Raw genomic sequence first — 23,868 nt, forward strand, 5'->3', positions numbered from 1 at the left:
TCTTTTTGACCAGGCTTGAAGGCATCTGATATTCTGATATCAGCTTCGTGGAGTGACATCAGCTGGGGCCGCTGTTGTCACTGCGGCGATAGCAGCGGAAAACCCCAAACGCCGCTGCGGGGCAGAGGTGCGAGTGCCTGGCCGAAGGGGCTTGCTTGAGCTCCCCAGCTCGGTTCGCCACAAAAAATAATCCCTTGCCGAACATTTTGCAAGCATTTTGCTTATTTTTAAGGCTTTCTGTGGTTAGTCCCCTCCTGATGATAAGACAATGTTTATTTGGTCTTGTATTTACTTTTTAACAGCTCTCCAACATCGTATTTACCCAGTCGATACTCCTCCTCTGTTAGTTGATTTTATTTTTCTTTTTAAAATAGAGCAGTTTGTTAAAGCATCTTTCATGGGGATGCAGGCGCAGAGCCGCTGTGTAAGGAAGGTTTCTTCTGGCTGCAGTAACGTACGCTTTGCTTGCCAACTTGTGCCATCCAGTGCCGCTCTTGAAAGAAGAGGGATAAAAAGCCCGTAGCCAGGGACGTCGTGTAAGTCCTCGTGTAAACCCCGCCGCGGTGAGAGCCCCTTGGGCAGCGGCGCCCCGTGCAGGGAGTGCAGCATGTTCACTGCGGGAGTCCTTGTGCCSCGGCGTGTCTGCCCGTTGCGTTTTTACTTACTGAGTAAAAGGCTGACCAGACCTGGACCTTTTCTTTTTGGTGTTGTCCCACTTTGGGTTTTTGCGGCCCGTCGGAGAGGAGGGTGCAGACGGGCATTGGCTGCACCGAGGGAAATCCTGCCCCTGACACCCGCAGTCGCTCCTCCTGAGACTTCAGCGAAGCCGAGATTGCCCCAGACGTGGGCTCTGACCCTCTGATTTTCTGTAATGCTGCTCCTCTTGCCTGCYATTTCTCTGGACGGTTCTTTACAGAGAAAGGTTTTGGCCAGGGTCGTTGTAGGCAGCTTCCTCGCTATTAATTATTATTGGAAGTAGTTTTCAATGAATTAATAATCTCACATCTCCATATGAGCAGAGCTGTCTYATTYCCTGGATGTGTTCCTCTAATTTTAATTCTCTACGTCTGGCCATGCAGATTTCTCATACCCCTCTGGAGTTTTTCTAGCTTCTCTCTAGTGTGTGGCATTTATTGTTCATGTGCTTTTCTAGCTCACCAATTAATTAAATATGAACGGTGACGGAGGTCTCTGATCCTCTTGAAAATTAACCAACTATGTCCGTCTCTTAACTGATGCATGAGCCGTAGCAGTAGTATTCCATCTCTCCAGGATACTTAACGTCATCAACAGATCCTTGCTAGTGACTTTACCCAAGACCTTTTCAAAGATCATATGTTTTACGGTTGAGTTTCCTCATTATTTTGCAGATTAACTTGCAAAAAGAGGTACAGTTTTCCTTTACAGAAACATATTGTTCACCTAAGCATGTGTAACTTTTAATGGTCTCTTAAAATAATCCATTTCTTTGTGCAAGGGAAAAAAAATCACAGCTGGCTTGTAATTCCAAAACAGATTTACCTTGGGAAGGGACCTCGTTTCCCACCTGGTCCTTTTGCGCCRGGATCTCCACGTTCGCAGCTCAGCCTCTCTGTCCTTTCAGAGCTTTGGACGAAGCCATCTGTGGTCCTCTTCRTCTGGATGTGGGCAATCACAACTCACTGCTTCTTTGTTATTAACTTTTTTCTTTTCTTTTTAAAAATACTTCTCTCTGTGTCTCAGGAACCAATACTATAACATCACTAGTATATCTACGTTGTCAATTATGTATGGTCTGCATGACTCTTCCTTAGGACCCTTGGCTTCCTGAGGCTCTTTCTAATGCTTTAACCATGACCTGACCCTCCTTCGCTGAACRATTCCTACCGAGACAACACAATTTCCCTGCTGAGTTTTCCACGCTGCCGTGTTTCAGCCAGGCAAATAAATCAGGCTGTCTCCCACCGCCAGGCAGCCGTGTTTGCTCAATTTTGCCATGCCATTCCTTGCTTTATCRAATAAGCATGTATTTATGTATCGCGTGGCCTTTCTCTGCTGGCCRGTTTCTATCAAACTTTCTTGTCGGCCGTACTCTTGGGTTTTCCGGCAGGTTTTGGATCTCACAGTGCTCCTTCTTCAGACCAGCTGTCACTCTTGTCCAACCTTTYCTCATGAGATCTCTGCATCACTTAGTGCCCTGCGCTGCCTGCCTGACCRAAGTCCCCTCCTTGCCTTCTCCTCAGCTTTTCGTTTTTATGCTCTTCATGCATTAGGTCTGTTTTTTCCCCTCTTTTCAGCTAAAGTGACCCTCTCTTTTTTGGTACCCTCCAGCAAGCAGCACCCCCACCAAACCATTCCCACGGCCTCATGCTTGACTGTCTTGGCCATGTGTTGGGACCTTACCCAAACCTGCTTTTTTCTTTCCTCTTTATTTTTTTTACCAACTCCCCATTCCTCTTAGCAGAGGATGGCAGCACTTTTTGGGAGGAGGGAAGGCCAAACGCCTTCTCCCTGGTGGCTCCCGCTGCTACGTAGTGACTTCTTGCAGCAGCAAGACCTGAGCCCTGCCGGGCTGCAAGCTGGCATCTCGTGAGGACCCGCCAGGACACGGATGGGCCCTGTCACCCTCCGGGGCTGGACCGGGTGATGCTGCTCAGAGCCGATCGCTGGCTCCACGAGCACCTGCGGAGCAACTCCCTTCGGCCCCTCGTGGGAATCGCACGTGACAGCCAGAGCCAAAGRCGTAACGACCCCTGCGGTAGGAGAAATTATTTACCGAACCATAGCTCAGACGACTGTTATCTCCTGTCCTGCATTTAGGGCACCCAATCTAGCGTGGCTGCTACTGCAGTCGTGCCGTTTAATTTAAAATTGTCCTGCGTTCCTCCTTATGKCTCCAATTCTTTTCTTGGGAAGCAAAATCCTTTCATAACACGGCACAGGAGGCGGAAACGACTGGTTCTTGTGTGCATACGGCTATTCCAAGGGAGGTTTATGTAATTTTTTTTAATAGAACTGCTTGTTTTGTTTTGTTTTTTTCCTTTTGGACTGGTTCATCCTGGTTTTGTCTGTCGCCATATGTTTTCTGACATATGCTCCTTGTCTAGTAATAAAAAGCTACCGAGAGTAAGAAGCCTCGGTTAGTTTGTAACGGGCACAGTAAGAGCATCTCTCATTTTACTGTCTTTGCAAACTCAGGYGCAGATATACTATAATATAGGGATTATAAAGGAGTTCCTACTATTAATTTCCTGGAATAATTGTCTTTGTGTGGGGGTCAAAAGGATAAGGATTAACAAAACTATTAGGAATTGGAGACAATAGACCAGTCTGTTTACCTTTAGCTTATAAACTCGGTCTCTTAAAAGGACAAGTGACTCTGATGTGAGAAGACCTGCTGCTCTTTTAAAATGAACGCAGTCCCTATTCCTCAAAAAACTCATTCACTTTGGACCTAAGCAAATCTTTGACCATCAATGACCTGATTGATTTTTTTTCCCCACTGAAATCAGTGCGAGGATCCTAGCTTCATCTATGTGTGATGAAAGTATTTTATTCTTACAAGATAATATAAGGTTACTCACATTTTTTTAAAAAAATGTGTATCCAGCTGCAATGCAGATCAGTGAGCTGTGTACATATCCAGAGTGAGTTTTATTTATCACTTACAAGTGGCTTATGAACTCTGATTTCCTCTCTCCTTTTTCTGAGACAAGGTTTTGGAAGGACTTCAAGGGTATCAAACTTATGCTGTTGGAGATACTGAGACTTCTTACCTTTAAAGCAGACATTCAAATGTAGGATGGAAGTTGCAGTATGAGAAATTAGTTAAAACATTTTTCCTGCAAAATGATGCTTTTTTGTTATTGCCATCATGTGAAAAGGCTCCAGTGGAGGGCAGGCTGAGCCCTTAGGTGTGAATTATGCAGGAGACAAATGTGACTCTTACTCCAAACACCCCCTGCTCTTCACTCAGTTCCTGCACTGCCTTAATACTCAACAAACTACCCCTACTGATCCCAACCTATGGGACCTACTCATTTTGTATTAAGCCAAATAGGGACAATTTGTGGGGAAAAAAACCCTCCTGTCCCACATTATCTGTGCTGAGCAACATCTGAGTCCTGCTGCAGGCAAGGTTCATCCTGGCCTGGCTCCCAGCCCAACCTGGGACAAATTTTGCTCGTGGCCATCTCATTCCAGTGAGATCCACATTATGAGGAGAGGTTGCTCACCCTGAGACCTTGCGTTGTGCTTTTCCCACAATCTAGCAGTGCTGTGCAGATTTCTATGAAATGATCAGGCACAGGAGYTGTCAATGCCCTACACTAAATATAGTGACAGTCAAAACTGTCAATGAAAATGAGATATCTGCAATGGTTTGATTATGTTTGTCCTGAGATACTTTCATGCTAAAGGGTTTTCAAGTTTTAATCAGTCTGCATTAACAGCGATGCACTTCTGGTCGTTCATGGGAAGAACGCAACGGTTGATTGTACTAAAAGCATTAAGTGACCTCTGCTAATTAAAAGATAATGTCACGCAGCTGAGTGGAGTGCCTGGGTCTTCAGCTTTTTAGATAACCATTAAATGAAAATCAAAAAATTTGTAGGAAGTAAATGTGGTAAAAGTAAGAGACYTGTTGGTGGAAATAGCAGGTCATGTTTCAGTCAAGATTATGAAGTCTCTTAATGATACCTAAGTCTCTTAATGATTACCCTTGTAATAAACAAGATGTTGAAAAAGAACAAGTGTCCTCTCCAGCCAGCAAGATGTCTTCCTTGCTCTACTTTGACTGGAGCATTTAGCTTGGGAAAACCTGTGATGTAATGAATCTAGCTTGTCTCTCTATTGTCCATAAATAAACTAAATGCATTTTCTCACAAATGCATGTCACCTTTTAAATGACCCAGACATTTGCTGTTAAGTTCTGTGTTCAGTAATAATGTAGTCAGTGTCTACAAATGTAGTTCTACTTGCCTTTTTTCACTAGTGTCTGGGAGAGAAAACACAATAGGGAGAATAATTATATACAAGCACGTCCCTTACTTGGTATAGACTGTAAATAACAAGCAGGCTCTTCTGTTTCCTACATCGTATAGATGCAGAATGAAAGCCCTTTGGATGGAGAAGCCTGAGAAGAAAACAGCACGTAGTTTTGCATGAAACTGCCAAAGCTGCCACCTAACACCGTCCCCGTGGGATTCACGATGGCCAGCGAGCAACTCCATGGCCACATGRATGGACATGGGTGAGTTTCTGCCTGCCGCAGGCTTTGAGCATGTTCAGCCATGAAGTCCCATCTTTGGGACATCAAAGCAGCTGCCTCCATAGCACTGGTGGCTGTTTTGGCCAGAAAGCCAATGTTGGGTTGAGCTCATGAGCTATGGATGTGGCTACCACTGCTCAGGCATCTTCTGCAGCATCCATGTTCGCCATTCCCACCGTGCCAGGAGCAAGAGGTCCCCCTTGGCTGGCACATGGCCCCTCCTGCCCTCCGTGCGACAGCCACACAGGGCCGGCTGGCTGCCGGGACGGCGCCTTATGCAACACCATATGATGTTCACGTTGGAGGCGGCCRCTCGGTAATTGTCTCTGACAATTGTAGCTGGGGCCGGTGGGTGCAGAGCACCATGTGGAGGAGCCGGTGCAGCTCTCTGCYGCCTCGCGCGCCAGAAAGTCCAAAGCACAGATTTTACTTATTATTTTTTTTTAGGATCACARAACAGGGAGGGAGAGCATCCGCACTAGGCCTGCATCCAGCACACAATTGATTTGTCAAACAGAAAATAATCAATTTTCTCAGTGCCAACTATCCACCTTTTAGAAATATTATTTATGTGATGGGAAATTTAACAGGAAGTTTTGAAACAAAGACCCCCCTTTTTCAATAGCATTTTTTTCCCCAGCCTTCTTGGCAGCAGAAAGCTGCATCTACTCGTATGATGTGCAACTACACTTAGCACTTCAGACAAAAATGTGCATCCTGTCTGCGCTAAGCGCTTAATTTGGTAGAATCCACCTCTTCTGTTGTACTGTGCTGGGTAACCCCTGTTAATGGGTAGACCTGTGTCTGCTCTCAGCAGCGACTGATGGCTCATTTCTTTCTTTGGTGTCTTACGGTGAACGCTCTTATTTTCAGTGTTTCTAAGAGTGCTTTGTACACTCAACAGTATTTTAAAGAAGCTATTCCTTTAAAAGGTTATTAAAAAACACTTGGCATAGGGATTCTTGGAGTCGGTGATGAATATTTTAATAGTTAAAAATCTAGCTAGAGAGAAAAGAGATGATTTAATRCTGTAAATAAATCTCTTAGTGGGTTTTAATGTGCAAAAATGGACAACAGTGGCTTTAAAACCTCTCCACAAGCGTGGAGATCTCTGCAATAGTATACTTTGCATATGTTAYATCCGTAGCCCGTAATGGCCCGTTATATCTTTTTAGATGCTGAGGGAAGGTATTAAAACCGTTTTTCTCCTCGAGGACTTTGCATAACAACCTTTAGCTCTTGAGCCGATAGTCTGGAGCTGCAGGGGAGCCGGGGTTGTAGCAGGCCACGCTCAGCCCKTCGCTCTCGGCCCCGGGCAGCTCAGAGCCTTCGTGCCCCGCGCGGGCGGGTGGAAGCGGGAGCCCGGGAAGTGCTGCGGAGGCAGGAAGGCGAAGCAACGCCTGGGAGACGATCGGTCCCGTGCCGAGCGGCCCGGGCTGTGTAAAGTTTGGAGCTCTCCGTTCTCACGTAACCGCTTTGCGACTATGATAGGTTTCAGATTAAAAGGGAAAACGTTTGGCCATGTCCCTGCTKAATGTCTCCATTTCTTTTGCGCACTCACATACGTGGAAAAAAGCAGTCTTCTGTAATACCAGCTATGATAGAGATGGAGCACTGTTTGAGAGCCTTCAAAATCTCTTTAATTRACCAAATGTATTAGTCTCCATGCAATGTACACCTTTGGGTTCCATCTCTGGAAAATGCTGCCTTTTAACTGAGTAAAAGTTCCTCACTATTAGATCTTGCTATAATGCTGCCTTTCTGGCAAATCTTTCAACAAATCGAATCTTCTCTATTTTCTTCCTTGCTTTTATAGTAATTACTGTTCCTAAATGTAGTGAATGCAGTTGCTAAAATGATGCCATTGTAAATTATTAAAATTACATAGAGTAATAAAAATGTATTGTGTTAAAAAATATAAGACAAGGAAATTGGACTTGAACTTTTAAGCTACTTCAAAGATTCCTCTGAAATCTRTAATATGGACAAGCTATGCATGAAAAACATTTGTTCTGTTTATCTTTACGTGTTTTCTGGAGCAATATRGTTGGATGCTGTAATTTTTAGACTCCCCACTTTCCTTGAAGAAAATGAGATGGAGGGATCAGATGGGAGAATGCTCAAGGCTCTTTCATAATTTTGCAGAACGTCTTGGCTTAGATGCTCAGAAGCATAGATGTCCGAATAAATCACTTCTGAAAATGGAGGTGGTAGGCAGCGTGCTTAGAACGTGGGGCACTGAACAAGTGTACAAGCCCTACTCTGCATCTAATCTGTGCATTAATGACTTCAGTGCATCATGTCTGTATTTTTTATTGAATAGAAAAGCTATTGAGAATCTATGAACTAAATACACCCTTGTTACCTATTGGACCTGCAAACTCGTAGTAATRAAAGTAGTTTGAGTTTTCCCTTTCTTGTAGCATGCACTCAGAGACCAGCTACAGGGAGTGTTATGAAAAGCTGGAGAGAAAGGCTAAGCAGCACAGATGTATGGTCTGTCTTATATGGAAAAGGAGCACAGTGCATAATCTCAGCCCTTGATGGAGAAGATAYCGTGAAATGTTGACTTTAATTGCCAAGGGACATAGATTAGCAGATGGTCCCATGGATAGACTGTTCTCCATGTCTATAAATAGAGCAAGCTAATTTATGCAAGATCTTTCTCTTCTTTTATAGCTATCTCCCAGTGTGTCAATAGCTCTCCGGCAAGGAAATACCAGYGCTGGAGCTTGGATATAGGTCCTGCTCAAAGCCCTGGTGTCATGTGGTTACACTACAGCAAAAAAGCATCTGATCAAGTGACTCATGATTGAAAAGACAGGCAGGGACAGCCTGATCTGAATGCACCTCTCTTTCAAAAATAACTACCGAGTACGTGCAAGTCGGCTGGAGTAACAGTGGTGAGAGCTGGGGAAGGAGCAAGGTGCCGGCTACGGTCAGGGAGCTGCTTGTGGCTCCCTCTCTCCGGCTCATTTTGACTTTGCAGATTGCTTCTGCCTTTCTACTCCCACCTTCCTGCTAGTGGACGAATTTCCTTGGCTTGCAAACAAATTGTGCTGTTTTGACCTGTTGCCTCTTTGTGGCAGGTCCTGCCTCGCTTTGTTTGATTGCTCCTTCCTTTCCCACCACCGATGCAGGTGGACTTGGGGGCTCGCCCTGACGATGCTCCAGTGCCAGGAGATACGTGCTAGTATCTGGAGGGAAGCCCTGCTGCCGCTGCCGGGGTCGGGATGCTGGCTCGGCACTGGTGGGGCTGTGCCTGCTTTCCACCACCTGGACCTCAAGCCACAAAGTGTTTCGTTTCCAGCTGCGCCTCAAAGGAGCGAGAAGCCGTGCTGGAGCCAATGGAAAACCTCTTGTGTCCACATATCTCTTTTTGCTGGGGGCCTGTGAGCTGCCCACAGGTACAGGACTCGAGCGCTCTGGGTTGGCAGCACGACGTGGCAGCATCGAGCTCCCATCCCTGATTTCTTTGTTTCCCAGGTTTCGCTTTCCTGGCGTTCAGACCCCGGGTGCTGCAGCTGTCCGTCAGCCCCTGTTTATCAGAGGCGCACATCCCCCTCGCCGCCGAGCTTTCCCAGGTGGTTTCTCGCTGTCGATAGCTGCTGTAATGGAAATCTCACTTTTGGGTTCGTAGATTTGGCTTCCTTGTCATTCAGAAAACCTTATGTTAGCAGGCTTGGCTACAACTGTTACCTAGCAATCGGCTACCAGATTCCCACTGATCTCTTTTTCCCAATAGTAGCACAGTATCTACTAGTGCTGGAGAAAGGCTGTGCCATCCCTTTGCTCACCTCTCAGACAAGTAAATGAAAATGGATCGGAGGACCTAGAATGAGCATCTTTGTCGCCTCTCGAGTCTAACGCAAACCAAAATTAGCCACCGGGGACATGCACCAGTTGTGCCCCGTGATAAATCTAAACCCCGTTTGTTTCAGTAGAGATATTCTGGATTTACCTGCTTGTAATTTAGAACAGATTTTGGACCCAGCTCATGAGAATTATGCCTCTCCCTACAGGAAGGAAGATTGTTTCTGACCTTACTTAAACTAAGCAGCTTTAATCATTCAGTGTAGAAGCSCCAGAACTGGGGTGGGGGCGGACGGCACAGATATGAGAATCCTCTAATCTTTGGTTAAGTTGTAATGAAATTGTCCAGATGAGAAGGAAACAGATGGATTCTGATTAATTTCTCACAAGTGTAGACCTCAGCATCCGATGCAACATATGTGGTGAGCAAATGTCACTCATGCCTCCAAAGTGCAGAAAATATCACTATTGTCAGGTTATATTCACTGGCATATCGGCTACTGAACTCCCAAGGGTATAAGGATGCTGTGCATTACATTTAGACCTGAATTAAATATTCAGAGGCAGAGATACCTAACCCTTTCCTGTATGCCTCACTGGTTATCACAGTTGAACTTAATGAATGKAAAGAGGGAGGGGAAGGGAGATTTTTTTCCCCCCTCCTTTGTAAATCCTTATTTATTGTGGAAGGAATATCAAGATAGCATGATACTTTTGCTTTACAGAGTTCAGCTGACTAGCAATACAGCCGGCGTTAAGAAAAATAACACAGCTTTGAGCCGTAAATGAGCAACTGTACCACTTTGATCTTATACTGCTAGAAATCAGAGTGTTTGTGGAGCTGTTCTTGTTTTCGCCACTTCTACAATCTATTCCATGTAATTGCATATTTAAGAAAATGAAGTTCATTTATTGATGGCCGGTATATTGTTTAAGGCAGGTAAATAYGAGAGGCTGGAGCTACTTGCTCTCGTCTCCGCGTACTCCTTAGGAAGTCAGAGCAGCTATGCATGCGAGCAAAGGGAGGCCCCATCTGTGCYGGGGAAAGATATTCATTACAGCTGACTTGTCCTGTTAGAATTACTGCCCCAGCCTGTTTCTCCAAACGCATGCCACTAAGGTGTCTGTTAGAGGATTTCATCACACAACTTGGGGACCGAATACTGAACGCAGGGGCTCCCGCGCCGCTCAGGCTCTGCCTTTGGATACAGCTCCCCCCTTTCAATCAGTTCCTCTGGAAAATCAAAAAATGTGTTACCACAGTGTCTCCTTGTCTTAAAAAAAAAAAAAGAATTCTGTGTTAGAAAAAATGGAAGAAATGTAGCCAGCAACCTGTAGGTTTCCCTCTCCCCCTTAGCAAGCACTGCTCCGGCTTGCATCCTAGTCTGGTTAGTTTTTTTAATGATCTGCTTTTTAACAAGTGAATGTAGAGCTTCTTTCTGAGACRGTGAATCACCTCAAAGTCTGATTTAGGAACGTATAGCTGGAAGGGCTGCAGGAAGTTTGAGACAGCCACACTTGCTGCTCTCTCTCTCTCTTTTAATGTGTTTTGTTTAGTTTTAAATTGAAGATGCTACAAATCTCAGTAGTAGCTGGGACTTTACTAAATGGTACCCATCTGCTGAAGTCATAACCTTCATCTTAATTAAGGCCTCTAGTTTAGGAAAAYTTGGCCTGAGACTCTTCTTTCCCTTTTTTTATTGTTTAATGTTTTGGCCTGTATCAACCTACAGGCKCCTCTTTGCTTGTGAAATACAGCAGTATTTTGTTTGACTTCTGTGCTTGTTAGAGACAGCTAGTAGTCTCTGTGCTTGAACCTTTAAAAATTCCAATGACGCAATCGGACTGTGATTTCCCAGGAAGCTGCTATAAAATTGAGTATTGGTTTTGCTGAAATTCCTGCCCRTGGATATTACCAACAGTTTTTGCTCATTGTTGCCTTAATTACGTGCCCAAAGAGAGGGGAACAGCTTGTGCATCCRCAAACTTTCTAAGCAGCCGTGCTGTCCTTTCTGAGATGGGAACTGGTTTTCAYCTCTCCCATTCCTTTTCATAGTGGAGTGGTTACCAGCCTCCTACGGSACTATGTTTTATCAYTGCTTACTGCMTCAAGATGGCACAAGACAAAATCACATGGATCCTCCTTCAACCTCCAAAAGCACCAAACAGGGTCTTTTCCTTGGTCTGCCCCGTGGCACTGGAATTGGCTTGCAACACACAGTTCCCCTTGTGCCGTGGTGAGGACCGGGAGCGATGCAGGAACTCCTGCGCCCCGTCGGAGGGGACGTGTTGCAGAGCTATGTCATGATTTTCTGGGCCAGATCCTGTGATGGGGGAAGACTTCAGAGGTTTGTGGTGCCACCTCAGCTAAATGCACTGGTTGTCTAATGAACCTACTTACTGGATTGCTTCACAAAGTCTTTCCAGACTTTCCAGGGCAAATCATGGAGTCATGCGAAGAGGCAAAGCCAAGGAGAGTGACGGGAGATGGATGGATGGATGAAGAAGCTGAAATGGTGGGTGTGGAGATTTTTATTAATTAATTGTAACGCTACAGAGAAAAGGAATATACAACCACTGCAGAAATAGCATGTACCTAAAAATAGTTCCATAAATCAGTTTAACTGAGAATCTACTCATTCAAGTGTAGCCATTTCCAAAGGGCAGCGTGATGAGGATGGGACCTGCGCGCACGTTGCTTTTGTCTCCTCATCTGAAGCATTGTACATGAGAGTCCCACTTGGTGCTTCCTAAACACACCAAACCAGTACAGATATTAAACTGGGGGCATGATGATGAATGAAACTGTGGGACATGTCTTCATTATCCCAGGTTTCTAATGTATAATTGAATTATTTTGGTAGGTATATTTCAAGCCCTTTGATTTCTGGCCTCTGTTTTTAATTACTCAGCCCCCTCTTGCCCTTGTGCGTTATTATGCTATTCATTAGCATTCAGTGAGACTACAGAAGTTTGACTTYTGAATAAAGTAGCGTACAAAAGAGAAGGGATGCTTTTTATCTTACCACTTAATAATTTAAATGGAATTCCTTTCTTTAATCAATGTTTAATTGTACAATAGCTGTTTATTTAAACTGGGCATTGCCTAATTTTGCAAACAAAAAAAAAAAAAAAAAAAAAAGAGAGAGAGAGAGAGAAAGGATAAACACATTTAGAAATAATGAGCTTTGTAACTATGCTAATCTTCAAAAGATTTAAAATATATACAGCACTTAAAATGTCGGTCCATGTAACATGGGCCTGAATGCATCTGTGTTGTGTATACAGTGTTAAGTAGTAYAAGCCAATTTTTTATTTGAGAGAAGCAGAAAACCTTGCTAATTGCAAAACTGAAAGCTACTCAGCCACGTTAATATTGTTGGCATGACCGCCAGCTGTGATGATTAGGATGTGTGACAGAGGGAGAGATAATTTGATCACAGGCCTGGGGACTAGAAACTCCTGTGTCCTGCTCTTTCCCAGTACACCTACTAAGGCAAGGAAAATTCGGGGAATGACTTAGCCCAGCCCCATGATCCGCAATTCGCATGCTTTGCTGAGAGCACCCTGCAAGGCACAGCAGATGCCAGAAATGCTGGAGCGTAATAACGGGGTGCAGGAGGGAAGAGGAGCTCATACCCAGGCCCTAGCCCTTCAGAGGAAATAGCTTTAAGGGGGAGGCAGAAATCAGGCGTGGATGTATGCTGTGTGCGCGACACTCGTTCCRCCCTGCCGCCAAAACGCATCTTTGGATGTGACTTAGTCACAGAGCCCGAACCRTGGCAAGGTCAGGGAAACCCCCAGAACCAGAAATAAAAGAGATGAGCGAAAGCACGCTTCCCTCTGCCTTGCTTCCTCATTGGTAAAACAGGAATTGATCAGGGGATATCTTGAGGATTTAGAGATATCTAGAGACCGCTTTGGAGGCATTAAAACTGGTAAGCATAGTATCTGCATTTCAAAGTACTCTTTGGACATCACTTAATTCATTTTGACAGCATCCCTGTGCAAGAGCTGTGGCTCTCTCCATTGTCTGGATGGGAAAACTGAGTCTCTGAGCCTGGCCTAAGACGGAGACGGCTGGGGAGGGAAACATGAGCATGTGATAGCACCAGGTCAGGGCAAGCAGTGAGCTCATGTCTCAAATGGCTCAATAGCCCAGCTGTAACAGCACCCATGGCAAGAAAACTGCTCTGTCCACAGGTGCCGGGGGTTTGTTGATCCTATGTAATCCCTGTCTGATGTCCTGTCTAGCCTGTTCTCAACAAATTGTTCCCCAGGCAGCAAAAATAGACCTTTTTCTGCTGATTTGTGTCCCTCGTCTTCTAAATCTTTCTCTTTCCCACCAGCAGAGCCAGTTCTCCCCTTGTCCCCAGGTCTGCTTCTCACAAGCCCTTCTGCAAGCTTGGAGCGCCTTCCTTCCTCTGCCACCACTCTGCCAGCTCAGGTCGGCATCCGTGTCGTTCAGCCATTAGGATGGTGTTGGCCATGGGAGTGCTGCCTCTCTAGTAGGTAAGCAGTGAGTAGATAATTTCCTTTCCCTTATTTTAGTCAGCGATCTCTGTCCTCCCTGACCAGCTTTGGTGTTTGCCAGTAAGACTGTCATCTTTTTAGACCTTCATACAAACACGTTCTCTGATGCACGTTCTCCAGTGCAGATGAAATTCACTGGTTCACTYGAAAGTTATTAGAAGGGGACCAGGCAGATGGAAAGAGAGTGGCCTGTAAGTCTCCCTTTTGGAGAAAATGAGGTTAAAAACCTTCAACGTGGGAGATTTCCCAGCCCCAGTTTTGCATGGGAGGGAGTGATACCCAGCTTGATTCTGTTAAACTAGACTTCGAATGATACCAAGCAAAACAGCACTTCCCAGATGTCTCCTTTTCTAGACTTGATAGAGGTCTGGAGCAAAGACTGGTGAGCTATCAGAAGCACTATGTAAGAGGGCAATAGATCCATATTTAAGAAATGAATTGGAGAAATGTGATGTGATGCTGTGGTCTTGTTCCCCTCCTATTTTGATTTGTACTGAAATTCCTGTTGACTAAAGGGGCATCACCAAGCCTCAGGGAGATCTAGGGGACCTTCATGCTCATGTTAAACAATTTATYCAAGATGTAAGAGTTTGTTATTGTATTACTAATTCACAGTGAACTGTAGTGTAAAAGCTACTGTGAWTTTTGGCGTTTTTCAGGTGCACGCTAGAAAAGCTGCACACGGCCAACTTGAAAAACAACATGAAATTCCAAATGAGTAGTTGAAGAGTGATTMCCTATGATAAAAAGCAGACTGCCCTCTTCCACAAAGAGTATTTTAAGTGGTTCTTCTGATTCAAGGGAAGTATGTCCTAGATGGTGGTGGTAATTTGTATTGCAAYAGCACTTAGGGAGCGTAGCCAAGATCAGACTACTGTTACACTGCGAGCTCTACAGCCACTTAGTGTGAGACAGCTCCCTTCCTCACAGAAGTGAGGTTCATAGCTATAGATATTTAAGTGCCTTACTCCTACTGAAACAAATAGCTGGGCACCACTCTCTCAGCATACAACAGAGCTACAGGGAAAATCGAAGGTGTAAAGTGAGTTGACGAAGGTGGTACAGAAGGTCAGTGACAGAGCAAGAAACAAAATCTATTTCCCAGTGGCTGCTGGAAAGCCTATCCAAATGACCCTAGGTTTGTGGTCAGTGAAAGATGATCTTTCACTTCTTCCATTTAAATTAAATTTCTGAATGTGATAATTTATTGATAATGTGCAGGGTTGTGGTATATGGTGCAGTAGTGACCAGACATATGATGAGAAGAGGGGTGGGAGGTTTTGGCCCTGACCCTCTGCACCCTTTTGTATGTCATGGCTGTCCCCAAAAGATGCTGTGAACTACAGATCAGTTGTGTGCTGAAGAAACATTTCCTTTCCCTTCCCCTGGCTGAGCAGCGACCACTCTCTAATACTAAAATAAGGTCAGGGCTCTGCCAGGTGGTTAAAAGCCCGGGCTGAGCAGCGTGTGCAGCTCTGCCTCCGAAAGCAGTGCAATCTTTCCCTGCAGCATCCTCACTGCTCAGGACTCCAGGGACATTGCTGGAGTGCAGAAGAGGGCACTTGGTGGAAACAGTTTTTTACTTAACGTGCACGGTGGACTCGTGCACTAGAGGAAAAGTGAAGGGAGGGACCAGGGAGCCCCGCAGGGGTGGAAGAGAAATAAAAGCTGTAAGAGTGTGCTTCCTCCTCCTGCCTCTGAAGAGGAGGAGTGGGAGGGGACCTCCAAAGCCACTTTGGGCGATGCGCCGCTACGGGCAGGAGTGTGTGCGGAGCATCTACGTCGCAGCTTGAAATCCAGGCGCGCTCCCTGGTCTCCTGCTAGATGATTTCCCCCCCTCTTCCTGCACAGCGCTGAAGCAAGTGGCTGCCCCGCAAGCTGACACGGTTGCTCCTGCCTTCGTTGCGCGTTAGCACAGCCCCTCCTTGGACGAGACAGCGGCCAGGTACGCCGTACCCAGGGAGCAAATTGGGGCTGGGGCGCCAGGAGGCGCAGGCTCCGGCTGCCGAGCTGGGGCTTGCCCGGCTGCAGATCCCAGGGCTAACCCAGCTGGTGCTTGGTGCTGCATATCGCTGCCAGGGTCTGCCGTCCCAGGCGGGCTGGAGGGGTGATGCGTGCGAAGGGGAGGCAGCCGCGGTGGGAAAAAGCACTGCTTAATCCGTGTGGTAACTTGCATTTAGGAGCGCAGTTACCAGGAGTGTGGTGAGTAATAGTGACTTATCTGTTCCCCGAGTAGCCATCAGGGTCTGGCAGGCTGCCCTCCACTCAGAGGCACCAGGCAGATCCTCCTTGCTAGAAGACTCCGGGATTTTTGCACTCTTAAGTACATCTTTTGTGAAGCCCTAGGGGTGGGCAAGCTCTGGCATTGTGAGTGAGACTGTGAGAGTGCCAATCTGCACCACTTCAGGTATTTGTATTATTTAAATATACGTMTGCGTTAGTGTGTGTGTGTACGTAATTAATTTACTGTCATAGTTATTCAAGTAATTCTAGTGATAAGTAAGTCACTAACAATTGGATAAGCTTCTTTTACAGATATCATTCTTACTTTTTAACTTTTGTCTTTTTTTTCTCTAAATGTTTTAATCTCACCTACCAATTTTATAGCTCCTGAAATACTTCTATWTCCTAGATCAGTTGGTTTCTTCCTATTAGCACTTTCAGCTTTTTTCAGTTGGAGATCTTGAAAATATACTTTGTTTAAAATAGAGCTATAACAATATCCACTCCTTTCAGTGTGGYGTGTTTTATTTCCAGACCCCTCCAACTTCACTTTGAAAACAGAGGCTGGAAATAATCATTTAAGAGATRCTACTCTCCCTGCTTCAACAAGTTGCTTTATTCTCTGCTCCAGTAATTTCCTCTAAGACTCRCCGTCTTTATGTAGATGATATGGTGATACGTGTGATGTTAAACCTGCAGTCACTGGGGACTAATGCATGGGCATGACATCATCGACAGCCAATGAGGTGATGGTTTTGGACACATACTGACCCAAACTGTTTTCCGAACTGATGTGGTGATCCTGCCATGCTCCTAAGGAATAGCACAAGTTTGGAGAAATGGGGTGGATTCCTAACATGGTTTCATTCTCAGTCTTGTGCCTTCCTTCCTTCCACGTCTGCAAGACAGGCGTAGTTCRTTAAATAGCCACATGCATATGTTTAGTCTGGCTGATCAAAGATTACCTTTATTGGTAAGAGATTATTGAAAACAGACACATTAGCTCCTTGATACAATAGATACAATGTGACTGAGTTTGTTGCTGGCAGAATACAAACAGCCAAAGAGTTCTTAGCCTTTTTTGCAGGAAAGCCATCTGAGCAGAGTGTTTGAGCACACAGTGRATTTACCTGTTATAAATTGCCTCTTTTGCCTTCTTGCTCTGAGTAGAGATGTTCAAGTGGAGGCAGACACAGATTCTGTGTCAGTGGAGCAGGGAGCGAAGCTGTACAGCCAGGTGCCTCCACGTTACCAGGGTCTAGAAGGTTTGACACCCTTGGCCTCAGTTTCTCCTACACCGCTGTAGCGTTACTCAGCTGGCGTTGGTAACTTCTGCAGAATCACGGCAGATGTTTCCAAACAGRAGCTGGCTCCTGAAATGGACGTTTCTAAGTTCAGGCTGCCTCTCCTGTCTGATGTTTCCTTAAACTTCATCATTTTGCAATAGTCTCATGCAGATCAATGGGGGGGCGGGGGTGAGCTTCAGTGCAGGCTGCATGTGAAGCTTTCAGTCAGTATCCGAAATATTCTTTGCACACAGATAACCTTGGCTTAAGTATTTTTTTCATGTTCGTCGAGGCACTTACTATTGAACACAATTTTGGGGGTCCAGAGTTCAGTCCTCGGGGTGTTTAATGTTTTTGATTTGCAATTTGTATGTGTATACACACACACATGCACACACACATACACATGCCTGCACTCCCGTATCAGTGCCATTTGCCATTGATAGCCGTTTATATTAAGGGAACCATGTAAAATATTATCAGTACGATTGACATGCCTCAGAGGTGTGCATGATTCTTACGCMTTAGATGCCAATAAGACGTGACAGGATACATCTAATGAATTACCTTTAAATTAGAAAGCAGTAAACAACCTGTTATTGGATTAGAGAAATATTAAAATTAGAAGAATGTAACCATCTTTTGATATCCTGTGGCATATTTTTAACAGGTAGGAAATGAGACAGGTTACTGCAGAGAGAGAGGGTCTCTAGAGACCTTAATGATTTTCATCTGTCTGATACAGATTTTTTTTTAATGCTGTTACTTACTATCTTATGTTTAGGTAATACTGTAGCAGATTTTTTTGCCTTTACTTTCATACCAATGTTTACTATTCTTTTTTTTTTTTAGTGACTTGAATGCTTTTGGAAGGTACACACTTGGTATACTCTGACAGTTGAAAGCTCCTAATTATTGATCAAAAACACATGCAAAATTATGCAAGAGGCTTGGTGATAGATTTAAGACTAATACTGAAGAACTTTCTGTCTTGTTGGGGTGCAGAGATAGTCTGAGTCCATGCCCATTTAGTCCATGGCCCCTTTGCTCAGCCACCTAGAAGGTTGCCCCAGTAATTCCAGGATAAGGCTTAATTTGCACAAAAAAAAAAAAAAAAAAAAAAAAAAAAAAAATCCTGTTGACTTCACTGAGATTTATATAAATTGCTAAGAACTGGATTAAGACCACCAGTTCTGGTCACACGCCTCAGTGTGCCAGCATTACCCGATATTGCCTTTCAGATATGCCTGGTCTGGATTAGATCTGAACTGGCAACCAGTCAGTGGTATTTGTTTAAAGCAGCTCTTGGTCTCCCCATGCCAATCTCTTATTAATCTAAAGCCAACACCTGCTATCCTCTCTCACAGCAAACTGCCTGATTTAGGACTAGGCTTTGAATGAAAAGCACAGAATTTGGCTAGCATTGCTCAAGTGTTATAAATAATGTATATTTATGAGGCAAACACTAAGATATTTGTTGAAAAGTGGTTAATTCTCAGGAGAGTAAAACTTCCTATAGAGTCATGAAAATACTGATTTCTTGCAATACCAGTTAGCTCTGTTGGCCAATGAAAAATCAGATCCTTAGTCTAGAACTCAACTTAATTTCATTGATTTGGTGAGTGGAAGAAGTTGTTTTGTTTGGAATGTCAATCTTTAATATGATGTTCTAAGACAAATATTTTATTCTTTTTAACTTGCTATCGATATGAATGCTAAGATGGAGCAGCATGATGCCTTGGAGCGCTGAGCCTCATTCCAGTGGCCTGAGGAAAGTCTTCAGGGTACTGTTTTATCCTGGGTTTTGGAAGCATATTCAGGATAAAGAACTGTCCTATATGTATGCTTTTCATTCAAGGTAAGGGATTTTCCATGTCTTATTCTCACAGTTTATGGCCTCGGGACTCCTCGCCTCCTCTCAAGGTCTAGGAGGAACATTCTCTCAGCATCTCATTTTCCTTTCTAAAAATTTGATAACCATCAGGCAAGCAGTTGTTTTGAAGCCATTGCCAAGATCAGAAGATCACTGCACACTTTCACCTGAGGTTAGGCAGAGTAATGCTGGCTGTCAGTTGCAAAGCATCCCAAATACTTGCAAGCTATGGAGATTTCTACTGGGTTCTGCCACAAAGAAGCCTGGTTTCTTTGCTAGTCTAAAAAGGCTTATAGGGAGGAAAAAAAGACTGTGGATTTCACCAATTTTGCTCTATTTTATTTGTTAGTGATTATTTTGAGAAGATTGTGAGCTGACAGGCTGATTCTCTTCTAGTTGGTACAGCTATGCCAGAGMATAGCTCAAATGAATGAAAGTAGCATCATATCTGAGTCACCCCAAAGGTGACCTATTATTTTATTGTCCCTTCTGCTGTGCTTTAATTTTGGTTACACTTCAAAGGGAACATCTGTGGAACAAAAGTTCTTGTTGGGTCAGACATTCCTCCTGGGAAGGTGTTTCCCTCTATACAACATCAGTACAAGTTCTCTCTCTCCTACCTTTATAATGACAGGTGTGATACAAGTCAGGTGCTGTGGGATACTACAAGTAGGATGAATGTTAAGTAGGWGCACCTCAAGCCTCTGTACTAGATGATAGTAAAAGTCTGATTAAAGAACTTAGTCCCAAACCCCTCAGTGCAGAGCCCTGACCCCTTTCTTTTTCCAAGCTGCCACCTGCAGGACATGTCTTGGTCATGCATTATATCCTTCTGAGCTGAAGGATATGATATTATTCAGAGTCAGCCTAGACCTGCTAATTCTGCAGGCAACTAACCCTGCAAAAGGAGAGAGCAGGACTCTGATATTTTAGTTCTTAAAGCATTCATAGGGCTTTCTGTAGTTTGCAACATGGAAGAGAAAATCTAACTAAGTTAGACTTGTCTGAGTTAGACTCGAATATAGATAGATAAATCAGTCAATACGAGTTTTAGCTTTTAAAAACAAATTACAAATCTCAGGTTCATATTTGCATAATTCAGATTATTAGYTCGTGTGCTTGCATTTTTCCAAACTGTGTACCAAATTCCCATTTGGCACAAGTTTCAGAGTGTTAATCTGAGAGTGAAGGGAGAAAGGAGAAAATTTAGTTGCTGCAGGAAGACATAACAGCGTTGAATGGTTAGGGTTTTTGTTTTTGTTTTTTTTTTTGGCACCAAAATTAAATGAATTTCTCTTTCCTGAGTTATTTCAGTATGATTTCAGATATTCTGTGAAAATTTTGAAACTTCCTAATTGATAAGGGACCTAAACTTTCATATGTGACCTCTGGGATTTATATGTTTTAAGAGTTAATAGAGGTTTCCAGTGTCTGCTCTGTGCATATGCAATTAAGGAGTGACTATACTTCGATGTAATTTGCTGTGTTATCTACACTCCAGTTGTGTAGGCTATGGTGTTTTATATTGTCATCCGTAAGCGGGAACATCCCTGCATGAGTGAATCTGTTTGAAGGACTAGGCTGTGGCTGTTTTCATTCTGGAGGATATATAGTTACCCTTGGATATCTTTGCTGCTTCCATTAGTCAATGAGAATTATGTGTGTTTATGATAGTTTGATCAGCAAATAGAAGTACACTGCAGTTGCAGATACATTGTGAAGTACMGTGGTTTACATTAATAGGAAGGATTTATCTTGTTGCAGTATTGAATTTACGATGCTAAGCTGTGATATTTTCCTGTTTCAGAAATGTTATATTGCAGTGAGCTGATACCAGGGTGATAAAATAAATGCTTCCTTTTTAATTTAAGCCACTGTAACATGCTAATAATGTCAGAGACAGGAAGAGGAATGTCTTGCTTTAGAAATGAATATAATGCATCAGTGTTATAATTTTCTAGCAAAATTTATTTCACTTAAGAGTCCTGAATGAAACTTTTTGTTTTATTTAAACTATAAAGCAAATGTGGTTGATGTCTTTAACAGAAGTATGCTTTTGGACAAAAGCTGTGGGGTTAAATAGCTGTACTTGAATTAGTCTTTGGGATTCTTACTTCCTTATGATTCTAAAAAGGAAATGGAGAAGCTGTAATTGCTGGTTCTCCTCCTTCCCAGTTATTTAGGCAGCCTGCAAGCTTTGGACTCCTTGGACGTTTCCCTCCAATTTCCTGACAAATGCCCGATGCAGGTGTTTATAAGGAGGGAAGGAAGAGTCATCTCTTCTCCTTCACTGTTATGTCCTCTTGCTGCCATTGCCAGGGAGAGTGGCAATGTCAGGGCTATTTTGGGGATATCTGGTTGCCCTGTTCCTAGAAAATATGATTGAGTGTGAAGGAAATCTTAGTGATGCCCAGCAACTCTCTTCCACTGCCATCTGCACACCACATATATCAGCTCTTGAGGGAAATTGGTTGAGCCTTCCCTCATGTTACTCAGACAAATTGCTCCCCGRATTGTCTCTCATCAAGCATATGGGGAAGAGGATTCACAAGTTCGTTCCACCTTTTTTCGTGAAAGAGAAAATAGGATAATTACTTCACCAGCCACACTTGTATCRCTGTGCAGACCCAGGATGTTGTGGCTGATCCATTTTGAAACCAAGCTCTGTGCCCATAGTCAGCTGCTTTTTTTTCCCAAGGAATACTGGGATTTAGTGAGCCAGTGAGCTTAATGCTGGGAAATGATGGTCAGCCTACATTGTTATTATCAGGCTAAAACTCCTTTTCCTGTTTACATACAGTTCATGCAACTGTACCTCACTTTATAAGTATTTTACTAATTTCACTGGAGTTGGTGCAGCATGAGAACAGATAGCTGCAAAAGACTGATCCTGATGGTCTGGTGGGCTTATGTCGACTGCATTACCATTTGTACTGAGTACTGTCAGTTTAATGACTGTGACGCACCACAGTTAGAAGTCAAGTGCTGCAAAATTTTCACCAAACACATGTCTACACCACTGAACAAACTTGCGCATAAAATAGCTCATTTGAATCTGAAAAGGATTAATAGTTCTGTGGAATATAGAGGGAGTGTCATGTATGCATTCCTGTTATATCAGTGAGTCAAACAGTGCCTCTGAACCCTTGAATTAATATCCATTATTTGGGAGAACATAAGAGAGTATTTGACATGGGCTTGCTTAGCTGAAATGTACTCCTGGAATAGCAGTTTCACTGTGAAAATATTTACCAGTTATAGGGTTTACAGGGTTTACAAGGTTACCTGGGGCTGAAGGGAGAAAGAGCAGAATAACTATTTCCATACTAAGCTATTCCYGCATCTTTTGGCATGCTGCTAAACGATCTATTCAGCCTTTGTTTAGTTATAGATGTTTCTTTTTAGGGGCCACTAAAAGAACAGCACTTTAGTATAAAAAGTGACTTTTAAAAACCTGCACTGATCCTCTTACTTTGAGAGAGGATTCTGTCAAAGAAGAGGTTCTCCCTGCATTTCTATATCAAATTGACATGGAGGGATGCATCTGAGGTGAAGGGGGGCAGTTTCTGGCAGAATTAATGTCGTGTTCTATCTGAGAAAAGAATAGGTTCATTTGGTTTGTTAAGCGTTAGAAATTAATAAATACTGAGCTTATCTACATACTTAATAGCATTTCTCTCCAGAACATTTCTTTCCTGTAGATGTTTCTAATGTATTTTTGTGATACATATTTAGGTTTAACAATAGAACAGACATAGAAGTCTCAAACCTCTAAGAATAATTACTCTTTGTAACTCTGAAAAAGGTGCCGCAACATTAAATACATTTATTCATCCTGTCAGTGTGCATCATTCACCTATCATGCATTTCAGGTTATGTTTGATCTCTAGTTACACCCCAGACTGAAATGAGTTGCATTGTTAAGTGGATGAACAGGTAGCTGCAGAAACCAGAAGGAAATTGGGTACTTTCAGCACAACTCTGAGTTTTTCCCTGTGTTTTTGCATGTGTTACATATTCCTCTTTGCTAACAGAATCTTAAATGATAAATAAACTATTAATGGTAAATCACTCTTGGAAATGAGAGTGGTAGCTATTTGTAATTAGCATATTTGGAATATATATCATTGTATTGTGGCTGAAAATTTGATAGATCTTCTATGTTTTCTTCTTCTAAGAAGAAAAGACTAAATAGAGCCAAACTGATCTTGTTTTAAATGCATTTTTCTACAGAAGTAACATCTTATGTTACAGTTAATGAGTATTGTCTTTTGTTTAAATTCATTGTTAGAAAGACTTAGACCAAGAGGGCTTTAATAATAAAAGGACTGCCTTCCTCACTGGGATGATTGCCTGAAAATAGCCTGTGAGATTTAAGAACAATATTGTAAAATAATTGGTTTTCAAATGAATAAATGCATATTACTAATTGGAGGGCAAATGGAAGATTTTCATCCTCCAAACAAGTATAGTGTCTCTCTTTAAATATCAAAACAAATTTTCTTTCTATTTTCCCACCCTCAAGACAAAAAAAAATAATCTTGTTCAGGTTGTACTTAAATATGGCCAAACTGATAATTACATTATTATAGAGAATGGCAGGATAGCTGGAGGATATATACAAGGTGCATTAGTCCCACAAATAGAAGCTGATTTACTTATTGATAGTAGAGACACGTTTTAGTCGCTTTATAGAATTAACAATTGATCAGCTTGTTAGGTTCTAGTTCTTCATAAGCACAGCATGTTTATTCATTATTGTCATTACATGGTGTAAGCAGCTGAGGTCATGATTAGCAAGGCAAAATCTAAAGACATTTAAATTTGATTTAATACAAYTTTTGCAATAGGCACAGTTTTTGAACAATGTACTCTCACTTTTCACAAATAAA

At 43.2% G+C, this 23,868-nt stretch overlaps 1 protein-coding gene across 6 annotated transcripts in view; it reads left to right on the forward strand.

Moving 5' to 3' along the window:
• The first annotated feature begins 15,340 nt into the window (after positions 1-15,340).
• TAFA4 (TAFA chemokine like family member 4) overlaps positions 15,341-23,868 on the forward strand; it is a 79,980-nt gene continuing 71,452 nt past the window's right edge. For 4 of the 6 annotated variants that reach the window (XM_085300090.1, XM_085300093.1, XM_085300095.1 and 1 more), the window contains exon 1: positions 15,341-15,539. The gene's annotated coding sequence lies outside the window, so the exon portion shown is untranslated. Of the gene's footprint in view, positions 15,540-18,880; positions 18,962-23,868 lie in introns of those variants that run through there. The other 2 variants (XM_085300092.1, XM_085300094.1) reach the window with 2 other exon arrangements.

Source organism: Rhea americana, unplaced genomic scaffold, assembly GCF_003343005.1.
Source record: "Rhea americana isolate MKP2758 unplaced genomic scaffold, rheAme1 scaffold_16, whole genome shotgun sequence".
Lineage (NCBI taxonomy): Eukaryota > Metazoa > Chordata > Aves > Rheiformes > Rheidae > Rhea > Rhea americana.